We start from the raw sequence: 9,667 nt of genomic DNA, 5'->3' as shown, positions 1-9,667 counted from the left end.
TTAAAATTACAATCTATGTCCTTCACCAAAAATTGATCAGCATCAAATTCGGCATCTATTTGCTCATGTTGACTTTTCTCTCTTCCCAATAAATGCTGAACAATTTGTCCATCAATATTTTCATAATTATCAATTAAATTCTCCATCGCGTCTTCCTCAAAAAAATCTTTGGGAACAAAAACAAAATCAAATAATATGTTTTTCCATTCTTTCAAATTTTCATCACTTGGATATTTCAAAAGAGCCTCCTTAAGTTTCATCAGCATTTTACTCTTTTTCACATTAATTGATTCAAACACCTCTCCCAAAGTTGACAAATTCGAGATCGATTCCAAAGCAAAATTCATACGATTCGTCATTGTTTTCTTTTGAGGTTATCATCTTATCTTAACTTCATACGATTCATTCATTACGATTATATCAATGAAGGAAAAGCAGATTACCGAATGTAAATTCATACGATTCATTCATTCATTACTTTTTATTTGGATATTTAAATACAGTAGCATTCGGATTTCTAATACGTTGTTTTATTGAATGTAAATTGAGATTTTTTTCAGCAATTTAATGGATTCAGGAAGAATAATTGAAGATCTTCAAAGCGACATAAATTTTTTAGCAGGTAATGATTCATAATTTTTTTAATAATAAACGTATGGTATTAAAATTTACTTAATTGATAATCATATTAAAATCACATATGAATAATATATGAATCACATATTCATATATGAATCATATATAAGTCATATGTTATTCATAGTTGATTCATTAAAAATTCATGTGATTTATACCTGAATTACATGTGATTCATATCTGAAGGTGGTCCTTTGTTTCAGACATTGATTCATTAACTGAGAACTTTTCACGCCATTAATGTGCATATAAGCGATGCTTTTCTTTTTTATGCTCAAAATGTTCTGGAGATGTTTCTATATTTGATACCATTGCATCTACAGCTTTGGATAATGCAAGTTCTTGTTCTGACACTTCCTTAGAATCACTTCCATCAGTTTCTTCTGCAAGTACTCGTAAAAACTGAAAAATTATCAATTAATATTGTTGATTATAAAGTAGATAGAAGAGTTCATATGGAATAAACCAAGTATAATACTGTAATCATGTCAACTAATTTGATTCAAGCATGAAAGTATGAAGTTACATACTGATCCAAGATTATGCCTGACATTAGAAGAGATAGCAGATGTCTCAAGATCAGGCCAAGCTGCACTTTCAATTTCTAGGAACCTGTTCTTGACAAAGATGTAGTACATGTGATTTACTCATTATTTACATGTGAATTACATTTTTTCATATGCAATACATTTGTGATTTACATGTGAATCATATGTGAATTACATGTAATTCATTTGTGAATTACATGTAATTCACATGTAAATCACATGTAATTCACTTGTAATTTACATGTGAATCACATGTAATTTATATGTGAATTACATGTGATTTACTCATGATTTACATGTGAATCATATTTGTTTCATATGCCAATCACATATGAATAATATGTGTTTCTATGTAAATCAAATTATATTCAAACATACTTTTCATTTTAATTACATACACTGATGATAAATAAATATATGATTTTAATAGGTGATGTTGATGAACAATCTAGTGAATTTAACATAAACAATGATGATATACATGTTGAAGATACATTTTTCAAAGATATTATTGAAGAGGATGAGCAAATTTCTTCAATATCCCAGTCAAATGATAATGAAGAAGGTAAGTTTCTATTAATATTAATCTTGATTGTAACTAAAATATTACTTTGATTTTAAATGACATGTTTTCCTATATATGATTTGATTTAATATTATTTAATTTGGAGCAAAACATTTTGAATCATAAGATGAAGATGAATTAAGCTGCATAGAAGTAAAATCTCCTTGTGGCACAAAAACAATTGAGTGGATCCCAAGAGTTGATGAATCATTCCTGCCAAAGAAAGATATGGTGTTTGAAACATTAGATCATGGAATTCAGTTTTACCAAATATATGCAAAGAAAGCAGGATTTGATTGCAGACTTGCATCAAGTAAAACGATTGATGGTATTTTACAATACAAGTATGTGATATGTAGTAGGGCTGGTGAACCAGATAAGAAAAATGCTGACACTTTGAATGGAGTAGAAGGCAGGCAAAAAAGAAAACATCCAAGCCAAATGATGTCTTGCTAAGCAAAGATATGTTTCAAATTTATAAAAAATACTGATCAGTTTTTAATTAATACATTTGTTGAAAAACACAACAATAAGCTCTACACAAACAGTACAGTGCACATGTCAAAGTCGAAAAGAAAGTTGGATCATTATGACAAGACAATTATAACTCAGTTAAGCACATCAAATATAGGAGCAAGCAAAGCACATATCATGGTTACTGGTTTAAAGGGTGGTTACAGTAAACAAGGTGCAAAGAAAATCGACTACAAAAATTTTTCAAGAGACTTAAACTGCTATATAGGAGATAGTGATGCAAATATGTTGATAAATCTTTTAACACTACGACGTCAAAATGTGCCTTCTTTCAATTTTCATTACTTGTTGGAGGATAATGAGCTAAGGGCACTGTTTTGGGCAGATGCAATAGCAAAAAGAAACTACAAAGAATTCTATGATGTGGTATCATTCGATGCTACATACAAAACAAACAAGTAAGTAATACTTAATTTCTTTAATATTTATATATTAAAATATTTTCGTTTAGTATTTATGTTAAATATTTTAATGATTTTCAGATATAATATGATCTTTGTTCCATTTACTGCAATTGATAACCACAAAAGATGTGTCTCAATTGGTGCTGGTTTGCTAGCTAAAGAAACAACGAAATTCTATACATGGCTTCTCAAATGCTTTCTCAATTGCTTTGGTAGACAACCTAATGTTGTGGTCACTGATCAAGATTCAGCTATGGCTAAAGTTGTAGAAACCGTTTTTAATGAATCAACTCATCGTCTTTGCATGTGCCACGTTGGAAAGAAATTAACAAATAAGGTAAAGTTGTATTATAATGTTTACATAAGTTTTCATTTATAATTTGACTTATAATTTTATTAAAAACTTGTTATTTACATGTCCCATTTATTCAGTCACAGATGAAAGCATTGAACTTTTGGGATCTGTTTACATAACTGTATACAGAGATGTATACGGACATGTATGACCAATTATTATGACCAATGATTCACTACATACTTGATATATGACCAATTATTCATTTGTTATTTACATATGATTAATATGTGATTCATTTGTAATTTGCATGTGAATTACATATGATTCATATGTGAATCACATGTGATTTACATGTGATTCATATGTGATTCACTTGTTATTTACATGTGAATCACTACCTACTTGATAAATGTATTAAGGAAGAAAATCAAGTTGTATAAAGGCGACAAAAATATAAAAATAAAACATACTTTAAAACCAACTCTGTATTGTCACCAAAAGTGTAGTTGATCACTTGTGTTATTATAATACTAAAACAACATTCACATGTGAACATTAAATATCATGTTTTCCATTTATATATTAAATGTAACCTTTTCTTATTGTAGGTTTCAGCAAAAATAATAAATGAGACTAACTTTAGAAAAAGAATGCAAGGTCTAATTTGGAATTCTTGTATTGATCCGGATATATTTGAAGAAAAGTGGAAGTATCTAATAAAAATATATAAACTAGAAGATAACAAATGGATGAAAGAGATGTATAATATTCGAACAAGTTGGATTCCAGCTTATTTTAGAGACAATGCATTGTCAGGGCCGATGAGGACAACATCAAGATCAGAGAGTGTAAATCGCTTCTTCAAAAGATTCATGTCAAAAGATTCAAATCTAATTATGTTCATGTACAAATTTGAATCTGCAATGGATGAGCAAAGAAATCTTCAATCAACAAACGACTTTAATTCCAAAAATAAAAACCCACCAATTCAAACAAATATATTCAATTTGAAGTACAAGCATCAAAGTTCTACACACATAATATATTCAAATTATTTAAAAAAGAAATAGAGGATTCTGTCTGGACATGCTCAGCCACACCATATAAGAGAGTTCAAGATCATAAAACATACTTTATTATTGAGCAAATAATGGATGAAGATATACAAAACAGAAGTGTGTTCTTCAACAAAAATTCATATATTTTCAAAAGTCACAACAGAAAACAATTTCAATACCAGGTATGTATGTTATTAAATAACTTTATTTATGAATGAAATTCATATGTGAATTACATGTTATTTAATCTGATATACAATTTATTCATATGTGAATCACATATGATTTACTTGTCAATTACATATAAATCACATGTTAATTACATGTTATTTATATGTGAATCACATGTGATTCATATGTGAATTATATCTAAATTACATATGAATCACATCTAATTCATATGATTTACATGTGAATCACATGTAAATCATATGTAAATCATATGTAAATCATATGAAAAACAGATGTGATTTACATGTGAATTACATGTAAATAATATGTGAATTACCTGTGATTAAAATCTGAATTTAATTTGATGAACAATTAATTCAGTTGTTATTAAAATGAAAAATCTTATTTGATTAAGTTATGAAATAGTATAAATTTAAATGAAAAACAATATAATTAACATGTGTCTTGTATAAATATTTTCCAGGTTAAGGTATTTCCAAATGAAGAAACATATAAATGTACTTGCCTGGTATTCGAACAATATGGAATTTTGTGCAGGCATATACTATGTGTTATGAAATCAAATTTTGTAAAAAAATATAGCATCAAAGTCTATGTTGAGAAGATGGCAGAAAAGTATAATAAGACCTGAGGAATTGATAAAAAGTCATGGTATTGCTGACAATATTAGTGGATGTGAAAGAATGATACAAGATGCATATTCTATAGTCACCGAATGTATCAATGTTATTGGACATGATGTTGAAGCAATGACTCAATTTCTTCAATGGCAAAAAGAAATTCTAACCAAAGTTGAATCAAATCCACCAAAGAAAGATAATCGTACAAAAAAGGAAAAGTTGGATTCAATGATTGGAGTATCAAAGCCAGATGTACCTAAAATAAAGAATCCAAAAGATATTACATACAAAGGATGGGCAACAGGAAAGAGAGTTAAGAGTCAGAGAGAAATAGCAATGGAAAATGCTGGGAAGAATTCAAGATTTTGTACTTATTGTGAAAAGAAAATCATTCCAAATGAAAAGCATGACAGAAGAAATTGTCCAAAAAAATTGAAGATGAATTAAGAAAGAAGCAAGAAGCAGAAAAAGAAACAATATGAGATACAAGTAATACTTTTTATTCTAGTTAATATTTTTTTTAACATTTTAAGATATATTGATAACAATAATATTTTATTAACATATTTTATAATTTTACTTTTAGACTACATTCAATGCGCCACATGGAAATTAGCCAAATTATATATGAATTGATTGTGGATAATATATAAATAACATATGAATATATAAATTACATACAAAACACAAGTTGATTGACATCTGAATAACATATGATTCTCATGCTAATCACATCTGAATTACATGTGCTAATCACATCTGAAGCACATGTGATTCTTATCTGAATTATATACTGAATAAGATGTGAATTAAAAAAGAATATGAAATGAGTTACTTCTCCATAGTTATGTTTGATTCACATATGAATAATATGTGGTTGAAATATTTCAAACAAATTATGATTCACATTCACATATGAATCGAATATGTCATTCATATGTGATTCAAAATTAACAGATGAATAACGTCTAATTGACATTCACATTTACATTCACACATGAATAAAATATGTGATTAAAAAAATATCTCATTCATACAAAGTTCTATTTCAAAATACAACATTTTTGAAGATCATAATTTCACTACATTTTTACCTTGTTCAAGATTAGAAATAATTTAGAAATACATACTCATTTTTTCCTTGTGTCAAGATTAGATGCTTATTAAACATTTTTTCATTCTTCTTTATCAGCATTATTTCCTTCCACACCTGAATATAACTAAAAAAATTTATTAATAATTTGTAATAATCAAATATATATTATTCATAAATATGTAATATAACTTACACCCTTTTAAATATTGTCGTTGTTTGCCTTTCACAGGGGCATTTTTGTGTTCCTCTTGTTTTTTGTTATGTTTAGCTACAACCTTTTCAAGATCCTTTACTTTCTTATCATTTGTTTCCTGCATTTCAACATCTTTTCCTCTTGATGCAGTTTCTTTTTCACAATGAGGGACATTTTTGTCTTTTTTGTACTTCTTTAAAGAAGATCTTTTGACATATTTCGATTTTCTTACCTTCACCTTGAATTCTTTTGCCTCCCATATACTTTTTTTGTACATCATTTATATCTCCACCTTGATTATTCTCACAGCATTCAACATCTTCATCATCATTAACTTTCTGATTATTATGATCATCATTATCACCTAGATTTTCTTCATTATCATCACCTTTCTCGTCTTCATTATCTTCATCATCTCCAACCTCATCATTTAAAATTTCTACTAAACTACTTTCCAAATGATTTAATATCACATTTTGTGAGAAAGTACTAATTCTATTCTTAATCAACAATTTTAACTTCCTACACTTCATCAGAATCATTTCTTGATAATCCTAAACCAAAAATAATTTAAAGTTTATATAAACATAAATAATAAAAGATTACAAATATTAAACAATGAAAGTTTATTATTATTATTATTATTATTATTATTATTATTATTATTATTATTATTATTATTATTATTATTATTATTAAATTTACCTCCTCATTCAATTCTTCTTGTATGAATTCTTCATTCAATTCCTCTGTTCCAAATTCACAAATTTCTTCTTTCTCATAATCTTCTCTCATCTTAACCTTCTCTGTAGTCTAGTGGCATATGACTGGACGTGTTCTCTTAACTTTTAAAACTTCAGAACTCACTCTATCTACATAAAGTAACTACAAAATAAAAAATAAATTTTCAAATTGAACATCTGTTATAAATATGAAAATCATATTTGACCAAATAAAATTCATTTTATAATCATATATGATTATAGCTATAAATATTGAGATTAAAATTTGATTACAAAATATTAAAATAAAAGTTAAGTTATTATACATACCACTAAATAAGCACACGGTCCATTAAAAAAGGCTGTCGAAGAGGATTGATCAAAAGATTCTTTGGTTTTAACCAAACTGTCTATCAAATATGAGCACCAGTCAATGTTTTTCATTTCTGTCTTTTTCGTTATGTATTGAATTGGGTAGATGTTTGCTTTGCCAGATGAACTTGTTTCAATCAAAGAGTTAATCATCAATGCTAAAAAATTCAGCTTAAAGTTCATATCTGATATGTTGCTCGAAACAATTTTCATCTTTATCTCCTTAAGTCGAATAATGCTCTTGTTATCAAATTGTTCTGTCCATTTCTCATAACTGTTATCATCTGCAGTTCTAAATGGAAGATTTGAAAATTTTGTCTTTCATGGAAATCCAAGTATTTGATTGACTGACTCTCTAGTAACATCAATCACACCTCCTTCCATAACAATTTTCTTTGTTTTTGAATTAAACTTCTCAAGAACAAAACAACTTAATGCCCCTGGCACATCTATCATCTTCATCTTTAGAAGATCCCCAAAACCCATCTTTTTAACACAATCCTTTTGAACATCATTGAATCCTTGTATAACAGATAATAAAGATCCAGGTGAGCACCTATCATCAAATACAACAATTAATTAATTAGTTTAATTTATATTTCATTAAACAAAATTAGTTACTTTTTAACTAAAACTTTGAAGTACATTATAAGGTATTGTCCTTTTCAAACTAATATGTTATTATTTTTAAAATTTCATTTGAATATTATGTAAATTATAATTTGATTCATCTGTAATGTAAATAAAATGTATTTCTTACATGTATTTGATAAATAAAAGTACATTATAAGGTATTTTCCTTTTCAAACTAATGATATGTGATTGATTTCAAAAACTTTTCATAATAAAAATATAACAAACTACCAATGCTTCCTCTAATTGGAAACTATAATACTATAAAACACATTGTTATTCATATGTGATTCAGATCTGATTATTACATTCTTGTTTTTTTTTTTTCAATTTTCCCTAAACACAATAGACAAAGCAATGGGTATTTCGTTATATGTTTCTTTATAACATTTGAAACACATGAAAACCACCAGTCTAATCATATGTGATTGATTTCAGAAAGTTGTCTTCTATAATATATGATCACTCAATTTCAATTTCAATTTTCATTTTTTAGTAAAACATTTTTTTATCATAATAAATGTTAATCACATTTCGTTTAAAACATAATTTATAGTTTAATCATAAAGGTATACCTGTTTCGGATTGTATCAAATTCTTTATTTACTTTCTTCTTTTTACTTCTCTTTATCTGATTTTTTTGAGACTCGGAATCTTGATTTTCATCAAGTTTTTTCTTTCTTATTAAAGAAACAACTTTTCTCTTTCTTCTCCTCTGAGAACTTTTTTCTTCAGGTACATTCTTTGATGATTTTTTTTCTTCAGTAACTCCTTTTTCGTTTGGTTTAGGGCTCTCTGGTATGAATAAGCATATATATAATCAGAAAATTCCATATAAAAACAAATCAATTTATTATACATCAAAAAATACATTTTTTAAATATCCTTCTCGCTGTTGATTTTGTGAATCGTTTTAACGTACTCTCCTTTTCAACATTTTCTTCTTTCTTTTTGTCTGTTATGTATAAAAAAAATCATATATCATTAAAAAAACATAAAAAGATAATATTTCCTATTTTTTGTTCATATGCATGTATAAATCGAGATTACTAAAGTCATTTTCAATGGTCAAAATATAATAATAAACGACCTTTAAAATATAATGAAAAAATTAAAAAAAAAGTCAATAAAAACACTATATCACATTTAAAACTAAATTTTATTAACTTAAATCGTTCAATAACAGTTTGGATTCCGAAATCTGGTAAGTCAAACTCATTATGGATGTAAAGTTGATTTACGATTAAAAAAAATTATATAATACATAGTTTTTTACCTTGATAAGAACCATCTGTTCTGGTTGACGACATTTTTGATTCTATCAAAGCCTTTTCCTTTCGATTCAGCAATTATCGAAGAAGATTTATGGATTTTTTTTGAGGAATTAGGGCTTTTACTTTAGAAAGTATGGAGAAAGAGACAGAGATACAGAGAGAGAAAGATAGATAGAAAAAGACAATATCGGGAACATAAAGTATTTATGTTCAAAAATGAACCAGTTTCTTTCGATTTTCATTATGAGCCCCGTGTTTTTTAAATACTTTAACTTTACATCCACTTTTTTATTTAATTAAAACTCTGCCCCTAAATTTTGACAACATGTAAAAAAAATTATTTAATCCTATAGCTTGTTTTATAGTTTTACTTTCTTATTTATTATTCATTATACATTTTTTCATTTTATATTAAAAAATTTCAATTGTATGTGTTAATTTACAAATAATAAAATTTATAAGTAACATTTTTTGAAATTATTAGGCTTTAATTTATAATATGTTGGTATTGTATTTAAGTTT

This window comes from Lactuca virosa, chromosome 6, assembly GCF_052849685.1.
Source record: "Lactuca virosa cultivar CGN04683 chromosome 6, Lactuca_virosa_CGN04683_v6, whole genome shotgun sequence".
NCBI classification, from domain to species: domain Eukaryota; kingdom Viridiplantae; phylum Streptophyta; class Magnoliopsida; order Asterales; family Asteraceae; genus Lactuca; species Lactuca virosa.
Note: the sequence above shows the minus strand (reverse complement) of the source record.